The 18,905-nt window shown below is 50.6% G+C and overlaps 1 protein-coding gene across 11 annotated transcripts in view; it reads left to right on the top strand.

Annotated features, from left to right (window-relative positions):
• The window catches only part of ATP2B2 (ATPase plasma membrane Ca2+ transporting 2), a 226,662-nt gene that overhangs the window by 100,634 nt on the left and 107,123 nt on the right, over window positions 1-18,905 (top strand). The gene's annotated exons all lie outside the window — the stretch shown is intronic.

Genomic DNA, 18,905 nt, shown 5'->3' with positions numbered 1-18,905 from the left:
AGCAGACATGTTCGGTCGTCTGTACAGCCGAGCGGACAGGATTCCAGCGTACATTTGCCCGCCGGGCCCGACCTACCGTACATGTCCGAGCGGCCGCCATCCCTCGCATGCGTCGAATGACTTTGACGCATGCGTGGAAGCATTGAACTGCCAGGGCCGCGCACGTCGCCGCGTCATCGTCGCCGCGACGGCGCGGCCTCGTCACCACGTATCGAGTACGCGCAGATTTCTGTATGATGGTGTGTACAGCCATCATACAGAAATCTCCGGGCAGACATGTACGCTGAAAACGGTCCGGCGGACCGTTTTCATCGTACATGTTTGCCCGTCTGTACAAGGCCTTAGAATCAGTTACGCATAGATATCCATTAGATCCGACAGGCGTAAGAGTCTCTTACGCCGTCGGATCGTAACTGCATTTTTCCGCTGACCGCTAGCGGCGTGTAAGCTGATTTACGCGTCGAAATATGTAAATCAGCTAGATACGCGAATTCACGAACGTACGCCCGACCGACGCGGTAAAGTTACGACGTTTACGTAAGGCTCTTCCCGGCGTATAGTTGCCCCTGCTATATGAGGCATAAGTGCCGCGTACCAATGTTAAGTATGGCCGTCGTTCCCGCGTCGAAATTTGAAAAAGTTACGTCGTTTGCGTAAGTCGTCCGTGAATGGGGCTGGACGTCATTTACGTTCACGTCGAAACCAATGACGTCCTCGCGGCGTACTTTGGAGCAATGCACACTGGGAAATTCCACGGACGGCGCATGCGCCGTTCTGGAAAAACGTCAATCACGTCGGGTCACAGTAGATTTACATAAAACACGCCCCCCTGATCCAAATTTTAATTAGGCGGGCTTACGCCGGCCGATTTACGCTACGCCGCCGCAACTTACGGAGCAAGTGCTTTGAGAATACAGCACTTGCCCGTCTAAGTTGCGGAGGCGTAACGTAAATCAGATACGTTACGCCCGCACAAAATTGCGCGGATGTACGAGAATCTGGCCCCATGTCTATGGGAGGGTCAGGGCCGCCTTTAAGGCAGGTCAAAAGGGGAAGCTGCCCTGGGCCCTGTCATTGTTGTGGGGCCCAAAGCAGCTGCCTTATACTTGCCAACATAGGTGTGCATTAGGGTGTGCACCCCAAACCTCCAATGCGTTTGACATATTTACAGGCCTCTTCCCCGCTCTCCATTCTTAAACATTGTGGGGGGGGGGAGCAAGGGAGCACATGGGGGACCACTCACTGCCTGATCTGATATTGTTCTAACTGATATTTATTGTATGTCTCAGAGCAAGTGGAGAGCAAAATTGCATTGGGGGGGGGGGGGCAAGATATTTTTTGACCAGGGTCCAATTAACGTTAAAGACGGCCCTGGGGAGGGTGTTAGGAGTTCTTTACCCTGGAATGTATCAGGGACTGTGTACTGGAATGTAAGAAATGTATCCTGGGATGTCAAGGCTCTATACTGGGGTGTTAAGGACTATGTATTGGAATGTTAGGACTCTAGACTGTGTAAGGGGTTGGCTCGGTAGCGGGGTGTGTGACCCCTTGGATGGGTTCACTACACCCTGGCCCAGATTCAAGAAGCACTTGCGCCCGCGCAACCATAGGTTGCGCGGCGCAAGGGCTTACTTGCTCCGGTGTAACGAGTGCTCCTGATTCAGGAACCTCGTTACACCGACTGCAGCCTAGGATGTGACAGACATAAGCCTCCTTATGCCTTCACATCCCAGGCTGCATTCTTGCGTTGGCCGCTAGGGGGCGCGGCCTTTGTGATCGGCGTATAGTATGCAAATTGCATACTACCACCGATTCACAAAAGTTGCGCGGGCCCCTGCGCACGCAAGGTACGGAGTTTCCGTACGGCGACTTTAGCATAAGGCTGCTCCTGCTAATAGCAGGCGCAACCAATGCTAAAGTATAGCTGCGCTTCCCGCTCGCGACGTTCAAATTTTACGTCGTTTACGTAAGTGAACCGTGAATGGCGCTGGACGCCATTCACGTTCACTTAGAAGCAAATGACGTCCTTGCGACGTCATTTGCCGCAATGCACGTCGGGAAAGTTTCCCGACGGAGCATGCGCTGTTCGCTCGGCGCGGGAGCGCGCCTAATTTAAATGATTCCCGCCCCCGGCGGGATCATTTACATTAGGCAGCCTTACGCCCGGCTGTTTAGCATATCGCCCGCGCAATTTACGGAGCAACTGCTCCGTGAATCGCGGGCAAAACGCAATATTTGCATGGGCGCAGAGAAAAATATTTGCTCTTTGCCCACGCAAATATTGCTCGGATCTACCTGAATCTGGGCCACTGAGTTTATACAGACTGGCAGTCGAAGATTTTGGTTTATTCTTCCATCTTGCTGGAAACAAGTGCAAGCATCCAAACAGCATAAACATCTTTCCTCAGTTTGGGGGGTGCTGCTATGTGGGACAGAATGTCATTCTACTGGTGAGTATTTCTTGACATCTTAAGAAGATTAAAATACGACCTAATTACAGGAAAAACTGATATTGCTGATGACATTTATTCCACTGGAAATCCTTCAGCTCGCCTCCTCCTGCAGCTGCTGAATCAGCAAAGTTTACAATTCAATTAATTAGCGTAAAAAAAGTGAAAGTGACTCATAACTACAGACCAGATATTTCAGGGAAATCCAAATCATGCAATGATGACCTGTTGTCATTTTGCCAGGGATGTAGCAGTGGGGGCCTATTTCTGTTTGTGGCATCTGGTGAGAGTGGCCCGGATTCACATACATCGGCGCATATTTATGCCGCCGTAGCGTATCTTTTTTACGCTACACCTACGCAGCTCAGAAAAGCAAGCACCAAATTCACAAAGCAATTGCTCTCAAATCTGCGCTGGGTTTCTAAGGCGTAAGCATATAACGAACGGCGCATGCGCCATCCCGTGGACCAGGGCTCAAGTCCTGCGGGAACGCGTGGGAACGGAGTTCCTGTACTTTTTTCACAGCAGGAACGCAGTTCCCTTTGCAGGACTTAGAGCAGCCGAGCCGTCCGAGCCAATCCTTCACCAAGCGGCGATGCCCAGCTCGAATCACTGCCAGGGGCAGGCGAACCTTAGTAATCCTTTATGTTACTGGCCGCTTCCTGTATATGGATTCATCGGGTAGTGTGCGGATATTCCGTCACTTCCTCGATGCCGCAATGTCTCCTGGGAGCTTTTGTCATTGTTCCCAGGAGAAATTGCGGAGGTCTGCAGCGAGTTATCGCGGGATTTAGGAAGAACTTGCTTAAAGGAAGGCATCGAGGAAGTGACGGAATACCCGCACACTACCCAATGAATCCATATACAGGAAGCGGCCAGTAACAAAGGATTACTAAGGTACAGTGGATCGGAAAAAAAACAAAAAAACATGCGGTTTAGTAATTATGCATTAGAGCGTTTCATTTTTTTTTGGTGGGGGAGTGGTTCTTGGGTGGGAGTTCCCACACTTTTTCCCCCAGGACTTGACCCCTGCCGTGGACGCATTCCCAGTGCGCATGCTCACAATCACATCGGAGCAACTGCCTAAGGTACGCCGGATCACTGCCTACGGCGTGAACGTAACCTATGCCCAAGCATATTCACGGCCTACGTAAACTACGTAAAATACGATGGCTTGGCCCAGATTCACATACATCGGCGCATATTTATGCCGCCGTAGCGTATCTTTTATACGCTACGCCGACGCAGTGCAGAGAGGCAAGCACCGAATTCACAAAGCACTTGCTCTCAAATCTGCGCTGGGTTTCTAAGGCGTAAGCCGGCGTAGGTGGAAGTGGGCGTGAGACATGCAAATGAGGCGTGACCCCATGCAAATGATGGGCCGAGTGCCAGACAGATACATATATAACGAACGGCGCATGCGCCGTCCCGGGGACGCATTCCCAGTGCGCATGCTCACAATCACATCGGAGCAACTGCCTAAGGTACGCCGGATCACTGCCTACGGCGTGAACGTAACCTACGCCCAGCCATATTCACGTCCAACGTAAGCTACGTAAAATACGACGGCTTGGCCCAGATTCACATACATCGGCGCATATTTATGCCGCCGTAGCGTATCTTTTATACGCTACGCCGACGCAGTGCAGAGAGGCAAGCACCGAATTCACAAAGCACTTGCTCTCAAATCTGCGCTGGGTTTCTAAGGCGTAAGCCGGCGTAGGTAGAAGTGGGCGTGAGACATGCAAATGAGGCGTGACCCCATGCAAATGATGGGCCGAGTGCCAGACAGATACATATATAACGAACGGCGCATGCGCCGTCCCGTGGACGCATTCCCAGTGCGCATGCTCACAATCACGTCGGAGCAACTGCCTAAGATACGCCGGATCACTGCCTACGGCGTGAACGTAACCTACGCCCAGCCATATTCACGTCCAACGTAAACTACGTAAAATACGACGGCTTGGCCCAGATTCACATACATCGGCGCATATTTATGCCGCCGTAGCGTATCTTTTATACGCTACGCCGACGCAGTGCAGAGAGGCAAGCACCGAATTCACAAAGCACTTGCTCTCAAATCTGCGCTGGGTTTCTAAGGCGTAAGCCGGCGTAGGTGGAAGTGGGCGTGTACAAGTACTCGGGCAAATGCTCGGTATTGGACAACCCTAGTTTTGGAGAGAGGAAAGGGGGTGTTGGAGAGAGGAAATGGGGGGGTTGGAGAGAGGAAATGGGGGGGTTGGAGAGAGGAAATGGGGGGGTTGGAGAGAGGAAATGGGGGGGTTGGAGAGAGGAAATGGGGGGGGTTGGAGACGTTGCAAGCAGCGTACAGATGGGAAAAAACAAGGTCATGGGTATGAGGAGTACGTAGGAATGTGTGTCCATTGTGTGAGGTCAAAAGATGAGGTTAGTTTGAGGAGTTGAGAGGTAGCCAGGATGTTAGCTTTGAATGTGAATAAAAAAATAAATAAAAAATACCCCCGCGCTACCTCATTAACTCCTACATCAAAGTAAATAATATAAAATAAATTGAATAAATATTTCTCTAAGGAGCAGCTCAAACATACAAATGAAAATTCTAGGAAGTCAGCTTTAACAAGGATGGTAAATCCAACAAGAATGATAAGGGGGTATTTCAGAGACGAGAAAGTAGGGTAGCCAAGCAGAGAAGCCATCAAGGAAGCCAGGAGGCCGATAAATCAAAGTACTGTATTTATCTTGCTATAATGCGCCTCGGCGTATAGCGCGCACCCCCAACCTAGAAGGAAAATTCCTGGTAAAAAAAAAAATACTTACAGTTTGGATGCCCCTCGTCGGTGTCGTGCCCGCCGTCCATCGCGTCCATCGGCGGTCTTGTCCGGCGTCCTTCTGCGGCCATCGTGGTGTCCTCCCTGCTCGTTCCACACTTCCGGCGCTGTGTTTGAACCACTCCGCCGACATATACCGAGCGCAGTACACTCGGGTATAGTCGGGCAGGCTCGGCTCCTCTCGCGTAAAGGACGTACAGGACGCACAGGACGTGACCGCGAGCGGAGCCGAGCCTGCCCGACTATACCCGAGTGTACTGCGCTCGGTATATGTCGGCGCAGTGGTTCAAACACAGCGCGGGAATTGGGTATCGGCGTGTAACGCGCACCCACGATTTTGCCCTGATTTTCATTTGCCCATTTGCTGCCTCACTGTGCCCATTTGCTGCCTCACTGTGCCCATCTGCATCCTCACTGTGCCCATCTGCAGCCTCACTGTGCCCATCTGCAGCCCCACTGTGCCCACCTGCAGCCTCATGTACCTTGTTGCATGCTCTACTCATGTACCTTGTTGCAGGTGTTCTGTCAAAAGTTCCAACTTCTCCAACCGGGTGTACTGCGCATGCGCGAGCGCATCCTTCCTTTAACTTGCAAAAATCTACCATCACACACCAAGAAAGACGTTCTCGTGGATGTGCTCGCGCATGCGCAGTACACCCTTCAACGTCCGCCGACTACAGTTAACACCACTGGAGACTCGAGTATAAGCCGAGGGGGGGGGCCTTTTCAGCATAAAAAAACGTGCTGAAAAAGCTTATACTCGAGTACCGTATTTATCGGCGTATACCGCGCACTTTTCCCCCCTTAAAATAAGGGAAAAAATCGTGGTGTGCGCGATATACGCCGATACCCGCTTCCCGCGGTCAGTTTGAATGCCTGCATCGACATATACCGAGTGCAGTACACTCGGGTACATTCGGCCAGGCTCGGCTTCGCACATGCTCACGCATAAACGTCACAGAGCGTAAGCACAAGCGAAGCCGAATGTAGCCGTGTGTACTGCACGACGGTATATGTCGGCGCAGGCATTCAAACTGAGCGCGGAAAGCGGCGATTCGACGGGTAACAGCGCAGGAGAACACCACCGAAGCCGCAGACGGCGCCGGACCCGACGAGGAGGACACCACCGAAGCCGCAGACGGACGCCGGACCCGACGAGGCCGCCGATGGACGCCGCGCAAGACACCAAAACTGTAAGTACTAAAATGTTTTTTTTACAGGAATGCGGGTCCACATTAGGGGTGCACGCTATACGCCGGAGTGCGCATAACCCCGATAAATACGGTATATACGGTATGTTAAAAACTGACACACTGGTAAAAAAATTGTCATTGCAAGAGTACCGGGGCCCCCAGGTAAGAGCTCCATTCTCTCAAAGGCTGCTGAAATGAACCATGGGGGTCTAAGGAAAATGGGGTGGGGGTGTATGCCAATATTTTAATTAGGAACTGATAAAGACAGATGGAAGAAAGAGACACGAGACAAGCCAGGCCACATAGATAGCATCGGCTTTCTGATCAAACAGGAAGGTGAGTCTATTACAATAATGACTCAGTGTGCCATTGGCAGAGGAAAGCAAGATGAGCGCAGAGATGTCAGATATGAAAAGACGGCAGTGATGGTTGGCTGGATATCTTTAAAGGAACAGAGAAGAAAAGAGGCGATCAGACACGACATTTCAGATAAAAATTGGTATTGTAGGAGTGCATGCCCATGGTTATGGTAAGACGGATGCAACCTCCACCTTGCCGCTACACCTCCCTTTGCTTGTTGTACCCTATATAGTAAGGCCCAGATTCACAGAGAGCAAGGCGCACATTACGCCGCCGTAGAGCAAACATCGTGCGCCACGCCAACGCAGCGCGGAGAGGCAAGCACTGCATTCAGCAAGCCAGTGCTCCCAACGCTGCGCCAGCGTGGCGTGGGTTTCGAAGGCGCATGCCGGCGTAGGTTGAAGTGGGCGTGAACCCATGCAAATGAGGCGTGACCCCATGCAAATGATGGGCCGAGTGCCAGACAGGTACGTATCACGAACTGCGCATGCGCCGTGACGTGGACGCATGCACAGCACCCCCCTGCGCCTGCCCACAACCACAACTGCCTAAGCTACGCAGGATCACCGCGTACGCCGTGAACATAACGTACGCCCAGCCAGAAACACGTCCAACGCACAATACGCCGGCTTGTGTTCCCTGGTGCAGACCTGTGCCTGTCTGTTGCCGGGTTGCACCTCCTTTATGGGGAATAACTTTACGCCGGACGTACAACTTACGCGCATCTCGCGTAGCATGCGTCGGGCACACGCGCGTTCGTGAATCGCCGTATTTCCCTCATTTGCATGTTTGAATGGCTAATCAATGGGAGCGGCAGCCTAAATGTGCGCCCACCCTACGCCGGCGTGTGCAAGCTACGTCGGCGGGGTGTAGCCTGTTTTTAGGCGCATATTGGTTTGTGGGTCTGGCGCAAACATACGCCGGCGCACATTTGCACTTACGTCGGCGTAACGTGTTATACGTCGGCGTAAGTGCTTTGTGAATCTGGCACAATACCAAACTCTCCACCTTCCAACGCAGATACCCATATGCCCAGTTAAATCTCAGTAAACTGCCATATTACCGAGGACCCTGTACCATAGATGGTTCCCCACTATGCCATATCGGTATTATTTTGAAGGCCTCCAAAGATCCCAACCGGCACACAACTACAACAGTCATTGCAGGACGTCCATTCCAAAGGGCAGGAGGGTGGAAAACTGCTTTCTCGTCCGATGATCTCCGACTGGGCACCGGACTCTTGACCCCTCCCTTCCTAGACCTGTAAACCCCTCCTATACCACCCCCACCTAGATAAGTACATCTCCTGGGTTAACCCTCTGTGATCACTGAATCCACCGGCTACACCCAGAATGTGATCACCATTTTCACCAGCTTCGTCCAGAATGTGATCACTGATTTTATTGGCCACACCCAAAATGTGATCACCGATTTTACTGGCCACCCCCAAAATATGATCACCGATTTCATTGGATACACCCAAAAGGTGATCACCGATTTTATTGGCCACACCCAACATGTGATCACCGATTTCATTGGCTACATCCAAAAATGTGATCACCGATTTTACTGGCCACCCCCAAAATATGATCACCGATTTCATTGGATACACCCAAAAGGTGATCACCGATTTTATTGGCCACACCCAACATGTGATCACCGATTTCATTGGCTACATCCAAAAATGTGATCACCGATTTTACTGGCCACCCCCAAAATGTGATCACCGATTTCATTGGATACACCCAAAATGTGATCACCGATTTTATTGGCCACACCCACAATGTGATTACCGATTTCATAGGCTACACCCAAAATGTGATCAACGATTTCATCAGGTAAACTCAAAATGTAATCACCGATTTTATTGGCCATACCCAAAATGTGATCACCGATTCCATTGGCGACACCCAAAATGTGATCACCGATTTTACTGGCCACACTCAAAATTTCATAGAATACACCCAAAATGTGGTCACTGATTTCATTGGCGCCACCCAAAATGTGATCACCGATTTTACTGGCCACACCCAAAATTTCATAGGCTACACCCAAAATGTGGTCACTGATTTCATTGGCGCCACCCAAAAGGTGATCACAGATTTTACTGGCCACACTCAAAATTTCATAGAATACACTCAAAATGTGGTCACCGATTTCATTGGCGCCACCCAAAGTGTGATCACCGATTTTACTGGCCACACTCAAAATTTCATAGAATACACCCAAAATGTGGTCACTGATTTCATTGGCGCCACCCAAAATGTGATCACCGATTTTACTGGCCACACCCAAAATTTCATAGGCTACACCCAAAATGTGGTCACTGATTTCATTGGCGCCACCCAAAAGGTGATCACAGATTTTACTGGCCACACCCAAAATGTGATCACAGATTTTACTGGCCACACCCAAAATGTGATCACCGATTTGATTGGCTACACCCAGAATGTGATCACCATTTTCACCGGCTTCATCCAGAATGTGATCACTGATGTTACCGGCTACATTCTCTCAATGGCCACAGATAGGAAATCACCGTCAGCTTTTTACTGGAAATTGTTGTCGACACTCTTCGCTGGCCAGTGGCGTGTCCAGTTCTTGTGCCTCTCGGACTGGCTGATGTATATTTAATCTCGGGTACAGTCAGTGCTTCCTGCAGAGCTTACAATCAGTGTGAAAGTATCTGCTGAAAGACATGAAGATTCATTGAGTCTATTGTGGAGTATTCTGCTACACAGATTACTTTCCATGGAACCGGAGCCAGCGACGTGCTACCAATAGAGTGTAGATTGAAGGGGGGAGACAGTCTGCAGCCTCATGTAACGGACATCCGACACTCTTTGTAACACAATTGCAACGTGTATATTTTTTCTGCCTGTGCAATTTTTCCCCTTTGCATGTATATTTCTATACCCCCCTAATGTGTACATCTCCCAGGATATCACCTCCCCCCCCCCCACACACACCCAGGGCCGTGTAAAGGTGGTACCACTGGTCCTCCTGTACAGGACCCAGGCCAGCAGGGGGCCCAGGTAGCAGGGTGAATCGTTTGTGGGCAGGGAGGGTAATCAGCATCATGGGGAGGCAATTACCTCCCTGTATGGATCTTTTTGCAGCAGCTGAAAGCTGGCTTCTTCTCCTCTTCCTCCCGCCAGCTTTCATCTACTGCAGCGAGAAACATACAAGAGATCAGTTCCAGTAATTGCCCCCCAGCCTGCCGCACGATCACCCTCCCTGTGCTCCATACATTTCCCTCGGCAGGCCAGACCCGCCCTACCCCCCCGCAGTGCTTTCGGCTTTACTCCTCTCCTTCCTGCCAGGAAGCTGGAAGCACAATAAGATCCTTCAGGATGGAGAGTAAGGGAAGAGTCTGGTAAACAGAGGCGGCTCTTTATTAGGTCGCCTAAGGCCTCACACTCACATAGGCCTCGTGGCCGCCTAACTTACCCAATGTAGTACCCCAGTTTTGAGGGACAGGGGACCTTAATGCTGCTGTGCTCAGGCAGCGTTAAGAGCTCTGACTCAGGAGCGGGGGCCGCCAGCGTCCCTAACAACCAGTAAATATCAGTGACACCACCCCTTGTGACGTCAATGACCCAGCATGCCCTCAGTCAATGATGTCACAAGGGGGCGGTTTCACCAGGTGACATCACCGGGTGGCCCCCCCGCCCCTTAGTTATTAAAGAGCAGGATCTGAGGTCCGTCATGTTAAAGGGGGCTTCCAGATTCCGATAAGCCCCCCTGCACGCAGACCCTAACAACCACCGGCCAGGGTTGTGGGGAAGAGGCTCTTGTCCTTTAATTATATTTCCCATCATAGGTGTGAGTGGGGCCCCATGTCAAGTTTTGCCTAAGGCCTCACAAAGCCTAGAGCCGCCTCTGCTGGTAAGTGTAATAATTACCAACCCCTTCCTTTCCCGAATGAACACAATGGCCCGGATTCAGATAGAATTGTCTATCTATCTGCGGGCGTAGATACGTTACGCCGCCGCAAATTAAGGCGCAAGTTCCGTATTCAGAAAGGACTTGCGCCCTTAGTTACGGCGGCGTAACGTATGTGTGTCGGCGTAAGCCCGCCTAATTCAAATGTGGATGATGTGGGCGTGTTTTATTTAAATGAATGGTGACCCCGCGTATTTGATGTTTTTTATGAACAGCGCATGCACCGTTCGTGAAAAGAAAAGATGCTCGAAATTACGCCGCAAATCGTCAATGCTTTAGACGTGAACGTAACTTACGTACAGCCCTATTCGCGAACGACCTACGCAAACGACGTAAAATTTTCAAAACTTGACGCGGGAACGACGTCCATACTTAACATAGGATACGCCTCATATAGCAGGGGTAACTTTACGCCGGAAAAAGCCTAACGTAAACGACGTAAAAAAAATGCGCCGGCCGGACGTACGTTTATGAATCGGCGTATCTACCTAATTAGCATATTCCTTGCGTAAATATACGGAAGCGCCACCTAGCGGCCAGCGTAAATATGCAGCCTAAGATACGACGGTGTAAGACACTTACGCCGGTCGGATCTTTGGGAAATCTATGCGGAACTGATTCTCTGAATCAGTTGCATAGTTACGACCAGGCACACTCAGAGATACGACGGCGTATCCGGAGATACGCCGTTGTATCTCCTTTCTGAATCCGGGCCACTGAGTGATTGGTACCGATCACTCACTGTGCTCATTCATAACTGAAGCATAGTAAACTATGTTTTGTTGAGGGGAGGGGCCCTTTCTGGTTGGGGGACCCGTGGTTTCTAACAGCAGCCCAGCCTATGGATATCTTCCAACACTATAGTGGAATCTCCGTCCAGCACGCATCCACGGCTTTTCTTCATAGCGCTGTCCTACTTCAACGCATGCTCTGGAGAGAGTTGGAAAATAACGGACAGGCCAGGCAGACAGGAGCTATTAGTCACAATGTAACATAAATTGTTGTCCTGTAGAACAGACGTGTATCCTGTTGCATATCGCACTGCAGAGTGGTGACGCAGCGGCTTTACCCACATTCATGTGCCGGAGGGATTTGGTTCTCCTCTTGTCTGTGCACTTAGAGCCATGACTGATTAACCTCCAACGAAGAAAATGAAAAGCTCTCTGCCAGCGTTTGTGACCTTCTTCGTGGCGCAGCGCACTTCCCTCTGTTATGGCAGGCAAGGTCTTCAAAGCCAACAGGGCTGCAGGCACAGCTCATCTAATCAGACCCTTGTTGTGGCATTTCTGGTTATTTTGATGTAAAAAAAAAAAAAAAAAAAGATAATGATAAAATAGATGAGAGAAAAATTATTTCTTCTCTTCCAAAAAAGCATAAAAGTAACAGTGGGATCTGGGGAGGAGATGGCACATCACGGATGACTTATCGCCATGTTGGCACCTCTTCTCGAAACAGACCGTCTATATCTATATTATGACTCCTCGGCTGCTCCTTCTCTCTTCCAGGGATTGGCTGGAAAGCTCACCTGTAGAGGGGGGTATTTCCTGGGTTCTGCTGCCCCTCCACCATCCAGGGATTGGGCCTTTCCTGAGTGTTTCTGCTTCTACGCCCTCCAGGGATTGGCTGTAAAACTCACCTGTAGAGGGGTGGAGAAGAATGGAATTTCCCTGCTGCTGCAGCTCTGCCACCCTCCCAAGGATTGACTGGAAAACTCACCTGTACAGTGGGGGGGGGGGGGGCATTTCCTGGGGGCTGCTGTTCCACCACCACCCTACAGGGAATGGCTGGAAAATCCACCTGTAGGAGGGCGACCTTTCCTGGGGGCTGCTGCTCCACCACCACCCTACGGGGAATGGCTGGAAAATCCAACTGTAGGAGGGCGACTTTTCATGGGGACTGCTGCTCCACCACCCTACAGGGAATTGCTGGAAAATCCACCTGTAGGAGGGCGACCTTTCCTGGGGGCTGCTGCTCCACCAACCTACAGGGAATGGCTGGAAAATCCAACTGTAGGAGGGTGACTTTTCCTGGGGGCTGCTGCGCCACCACCCTACAGGGAATGGCTGGAAAATCCACCTGTAGGAGGGCGACCTTTCCTGGGGGCTGCTGCTCCACCACCACAACCCTACAGGGAATGGCTGGAAAATCCACCTGTACAGTGGGGGGGGGGGCATTTCCTGAGGGCTGCTGCTCCACCACCCTACAGGGAATGGCTGGAAAATCCAACTGTAGGAGGAGGACCTTTCCTGGTGGCTCCTGCTCCACCACCACCCTACAGGGAATGGCTGGAAAATCCACTTGTAGGAGGGCGACCTTTCCTGGGGGCTGCTGCTCCACCACCCTACAGGGAATGGCTGGAAAATCCAACTGTAGGAGGAGGACCTTTCCTGGTGGCTCCTGCTCCACCACCACCCTACAGGGAATGGCTGGAAAATCCACCTGTAGGAGGGCGACCTTTCCTGGGGGCTGCTGCTCCACCACCCTACAGGGAATGGCTGGAAAATCCAACTGTAGGAGGAGGACCTTTCCTGGTGGCTCCTGCTCCACCACCACCCTACAGGGAATGGCTGGAAAATCCACTTGTAGGAGGAGGACCTTTCCTGGGGGCTGCTGCTCCACCACCACCCTGCAGGGAATGGTTGGAAAATCCACCTGTAGGAGGAGGACCTTTCCTGGTGGCTCCTGCTCCTTTACCTTTCAAGGATTGGCTGAAAAACTCACCTGTACAGTGGGGGGGGCATTTCCTGGGGGCTGCTGTTCCACCACCACCCTGCAGGGAATGACTGGACAATCCACCTGTAGGAGGGCGACCTTTCCTGGGGGCTGCTGCTCCACCAACCTATAGGGAATGGCTAAAAAATCCACCTGTAGGAGGGCGACCTTTCCTGGGGGCTGCTGCTCCACCACCACCCTCTAGGGAATGGCTGGAAAATCCACTTGTAGGAGGGCGACTTTTTCTGGGGGCTGCTGCTCCACCACCACCCTACAGGGAATGGCTGGAAAATCCACCTGTAGGAGGGCGACCTTTCCTGGAGGCTACTGTTCCACCAACCTACAGGGAATGGCTGGAAAATCCACCTGTAGGAGGAGGACCTTTCCTGGGGACTGCTGCTCCACCACCCTACAGGGAATGGCTGGACAATCCACCTGCAGGAGGAAGGCCTTTATTGGGGAGTGCTGCTCCACCACTTTCAGGGATTGGCTGGAAAACTCACCTGTAGAAGGGCGACTTTTCCCAGGTGCTGCTGCTCTTCCACCTTTTAGGGATTGGCCGAAAAACTCATCTGTAGAGGGGGGGGAATTTCCTGGGGGCTGCTGCCCAACCACCACCTTACAGGGAATGGCTGGAAAATCCACCTGTAGGAGGAGGACCTTTCCAGAGTGCTGCTGCTCCTTCACCTTTCAGGGATTGGCTGGAAAACTCACCTGTAGGAGGGCAACCTTTCCCAGGTGCTGCTGCTCTTCCACCTTTTAGGGATTGGCTGAAAAACTCATCTGTAGAGGGGGGGTATTTACCCTTTAGGCACTGGCTGGAAAATGTACCTCTGGGTTGAGCATTTCCTGCGTGATGCTGTTCCTTCACCCTCCAGAGATTGGCTGGAAAACTCACTTGTCGAGGAGGGCATTTCCCAGGTATTGCTACTCTGCGGCCCACCAAGGATTGTCTGGAAAACTCACCTGTAGAGTGGGGGGCATTTCCAGGGTGCTGCTGATTCTCCATCCTCTAGGGATTGGCTGCAAAACTCAACTGTAGAAGGAGGTATCTACTGCTGCTTCTGCACCCTCCAGGGATTAGTTGGAAAACTCACATTTGGGGGGGGGGGGGGGGTAATGTATTTCCTGAGTGCTGTTACTCTGGGGGGGGGGGGGGTTATATTTTTTTCTGAGTGCTGTTTCTTTATCCCCTAGCTGGTGCTCCTCCCGCCTCCAGGCATTAGATGAAAAACTCACCTATAGAGGGGGCCATTTTTTCCTGGGGGCGGCTGCTCCTCCACCCTACAAGGATTGGCTGGACAATCCACCTGTAGGAGGGGAATCTTATTTGGGTGCTGATGCTCCTCCACCCTTCAGGAAAAGTCTTTAAAACTCACCTGTAGAGGGGGGGGGTATTTCTCTTCCAGGGACTGGCTGGAAAACATACCAGTAGAGTTGGCATAGGGCATTTTCTGGGTGATGCTGCTTCTCCGCCCTACAGAGATTGGCTGGAAAGCTCACCTGGGGGGTATTTCCCGGGTGCTGCTGCTCTTCCACCCTACAGGGATTGGCTGGAAAATCCACCTATTGGGGGGGGCGACACCTTTCCTGGGTGTTACTATTTCTAGAAGGGAAGTTTAAGTAAAAAACTTAAATTTTGGTTGCTCAGCCTTGTCGGGGTCCGTCTGCTGTCTTGCCCGGCGTCCATCGGCGGCCTTGTCCGGCGTCCGTCTGCGGCCTTGCGCGGGGTCCGTCTGCTGTCTTGCCCGGCGTCCGTCTGCGGCCTTGCGCCGGGTCCGTCCAGCCTTGTCGGTGTCCGTCGCGTCCGTCTGCCAGTCCGTCCAGCCTTGTCGGTGTCCGTTGCGTCCGTATGCCAGGGGTTGCAGCGTTGTGTGTTTGAGTTTGGCGCCTCGGTCAAGCTGTGCAGAGCCGGATTTCTGGTGTGTTCGGCTCCTCTCGGCTTCTCTCGGCTCCTCTCGCGTGGCTGCGGGCGGAGCCGAGCGTGGCCAAGCCTAGCCGAGTGCGCAGTACACTCAGCTCGGCTCGGTCTTTGTCGGCGGCGCTCAGAGACAGCGGGGATCGGCGTATAACGCGCACCCCTGATTTTAAGGGGAAAAAAGTGCGCGTTATACGCCGGTATCTATTCACACTGTACACTGCACACCTAGCCGGTGCGATTTTGTGGCGCAACATTGCGCATTTTAGCCATGTTTTTCATGCTGCTGCGTTTCTTTGTGGGGAAGGACTCATTCCCTTAAAGTGGATGTATTCATGAAATCTGAGCTGGGCACACATATATCTGCAGTATTTTGTTATCTCTCTTCAATGAGCCAAGTCCTGTAGCTCTCTCCTGAAACTGTTCCTCAGTTATCAGCCTGATAACTCCTGACAAATTCTCTGACACTTTAGACAAAAGCAACCTGAATCTTCAGTCCGGGGAGGTTGCTAAAATAGATTAGCAGAGAGCAGGTCCTATTACAAAACACATCTGAGAGTCTCTGCCTATGATGAGAAGGGGTGTGTGCCTTTCCTCCAATCAGCAATGTTAGCTATCTTGGCTGTATGCCCAGACATCACACTCTAGCCCTGTACACACGGCCCAGAATCTCGTCAGGAACAAAAACGTTGTTTTTCCTGACGAGATTCTTGGAAAGAATCTCTTGCCGCCCGAGTGTACAGACACTCCTTTCAAAAGAACCGTGGTTCTTTTGAAAGGCAAGAACGCGGTGACATCATTGCATACGACGAGCGCGCGCTCGTCACATTCTATGCCGTTGCGGCTATCTTGCTGCACTCTACATATGCCTAGGAAGCTACCGCGCATGCGTCAAAGTCATTTCGAGCATGCGCGGGTTTCCACGGCGACAGGTAAGTATACACACGCTCGGGTTTCTCGGCAGGAAAACTGCAGAGAATCTCACGACGAGAAAATAGAGAACATGTTCTCTATTTTTCTCGTCTAGATTCTGGGCAGTTTTCTTGTCGAGAAACCTGAAAGCCTCGTACACACGCTCGGTTTACTCGGCAAGAACCAGCAAAAAAACTGCTGGCAGAGCTTTCTTGGCGAGTAAACCGAGCGTGTGTACGAGGCTTTCAGGTTTCTCGACAAGAAAACTGCCCAGAATCTAGATGAGAAAAATAGAAAACATGTTCTCTATTTTCTCGTCGTGAGATTCTCTGCAGTTTTCCTTCCTGTGTTAACCAGGAAGAGAAAATCTCCTAATGCCTCGTACACACGGTCGGACTTTTGACCATGCAAAAGTCCACCGTGAGTCCGTCGGAAGTCCGACGGAAAGATAGAGAACAGGTTCTCTATCTAAGGTCCGTCAGACTTCCGACCAAAAAAGTCAGATGGAGGCTACACACGGCTGGACTTTCCGAGGAAAAAAAGCCAGTCTGACTGAAAGTCCGACGATGTGTACGAGGCATTACAGGATCTCAACTTTCTAAACAGTATATAAATGTGAGGACAGCAGATCTACATGTAAAACCTATGTAGGGAGATTTGGTTTGTCCCTGTGTATCATCTAAGGCTGTTCACTTCACTGGAGATATGGACGGTTTACATCCACTTTAAAGTTGAGGTTCACCCAAAAACTCAATTTTTAACATTAGATTGAGGCTCATTTTGTGAAGGGGAATCGGGTGTTTTTTTTAAATCGAAGCCGTACTTACCATTTTAGAGATAGATCTTCTCCGCCGCTTCCGGGTATGGGCTGCGGGACTGGGCGTTCCTATTTGATTGACAGGCTTCCGACGGCTGGGTTTACACTGCTGCAAATTCTTTTGCGAATTTGAGCTGTTGCGATTTCTCAAATTCGCAAGTCATTAAAATAACATTGTTTTCCATTAGTGCCGTTCACATGTTGGGGGTGTAGTGCTCTATGTATGGAGTGTAAAAGAATTGTATTATGATGGTGTCCAGTGGTGGGCCATGTTGGAGGTGTAGTGTTCTTTGTATAGAGTGTAATAGAATTGTATGATGATCATGTCCAGTGGTGGGTCATGTTGGAGTTAGTGTTCTATGTATAGAATGTAACAAGATACAACAATTTGCTACTAATATAAGAGGATTACAATTCTTTATGGTCTCCATGGAGAAGTAATGAGGTGGTTGTGTTATATATTTGCATTGTCGATATGTATGCTTGAATGTAGCGTGCCACCACCCATAAAGCTTTCTGGTAGACATGAGTTTTCATATCCTCATGTGTTAAGGTGGGAAACAATTACTACTGGTCTTATGCAATAGTTTGAAGATTTACTTTAATATTTTTGTATCTCTTTATTCTTTCATAAGAAAGATTTTTATTTTTTCCATAACTTATAGGAAGTGTTGTTGCACAGCTCTGGAATATTCAAGGCTTTGGATATCTTTTTATATCCTTTTCCAGAGTTTCATTACCTTGTTACGCAGGTCTTTTGACGGTTCTTTTCTGCCTGCTTAGTGCATTCATGTGAGAGCTAACAAACTCATTGACTATTTCTACACAGACACTAATTGCGATTTAAAAAGCCACAAATGTGGGAAATTAACCTTTAAAGATGAAGTAAACCCTCTGCAAAAAAAAAAAAAAAAAAAAAAACACCCTGCAAGACAAAGGCATAATAAGCTAGTATTCATAGCATACTAGGTCATTATGAATTACTTACCTGAGATCGAAGCCCCCGCAGCGGTCCTCGTTCCCTTCCTCCGTCGCCGCCATCTCTTCTGGGTATCGCGGACATACGAAATTTTTGAATATCTGACTATGGCTTGATTGCACCTACCTATGGGGCCTCCTAGCTCTCGCTTTCAGAAGATAGCTCTCATGGTGGGACAGAAAGTGATCCCTGAGGAGTGATGTTACCTACCTATGGGGCCTCCTAGCTCTCGCTTTCAGAAGATAGCGCTCATGGTGGGACAGAAAGTGATCCCTGAGGAGTGCTTTTACCTACCTATGGGGCCTCCTAGCTCTCGCTTTCAGAAGATAGCTCTCATGGTGGGACAGAAAGTGATCCCTGAGGAGTGCTGTTACCTACCTATGGCGCCTCCTAGCTCTCGCTTTCATAAGATAGCTCTCATGGTGGGGCAGAAAGTGATCCCTGAGGATTGATGTTACCTACCTATGGGGCCTCCTAGCTCTCGCTTTCAGAAGATAGCTCTCATGGTGGGACAGAAAGTGATCCCTGAGGAGTGCTGTTACCTACCTATGGGGCCTCCTAGCTCTCGCTTTCAGAAGATAGCTCTCATGGTGGGACAGAAAGTGATCCCTGAGGAGTGCTGTTACCTACCTATGGAGCCTCCTAGCTCTCGCTTTCAGAAGATAGCTCTCATGGTGGGACAGAAAGTGATCCCTGAGGAGTGCTGTTACCTACCTATGGAGCCTCCTAGCTCTCGCTTTCAGAAGATAGCTCTCATGGTGGGACAGAAAGTGATCCCTGAGGCGTCCTGTGCCCATGTAGAGGAAAGA

The sequence above is a fragment of the Rana temporaria genome, chromosome 7 (genome assembly GCF_905171775.1).
Source record: "Rana temporaria chromosome 7, aRanTem1.1, whole genome shotgun sequence".
In the NCBI taxonomy this organism is placed as follows: Eukaryota; Metazoa; Chordata; class Amphibia; order Anura; family Ranidae; genus Rana; species Rana temporaria.
The sequence above is the reverse complement of the archived record's forward strand: the minus strand, read 5'-3'. Positions and strand labels throughout refer to the sequence as shown.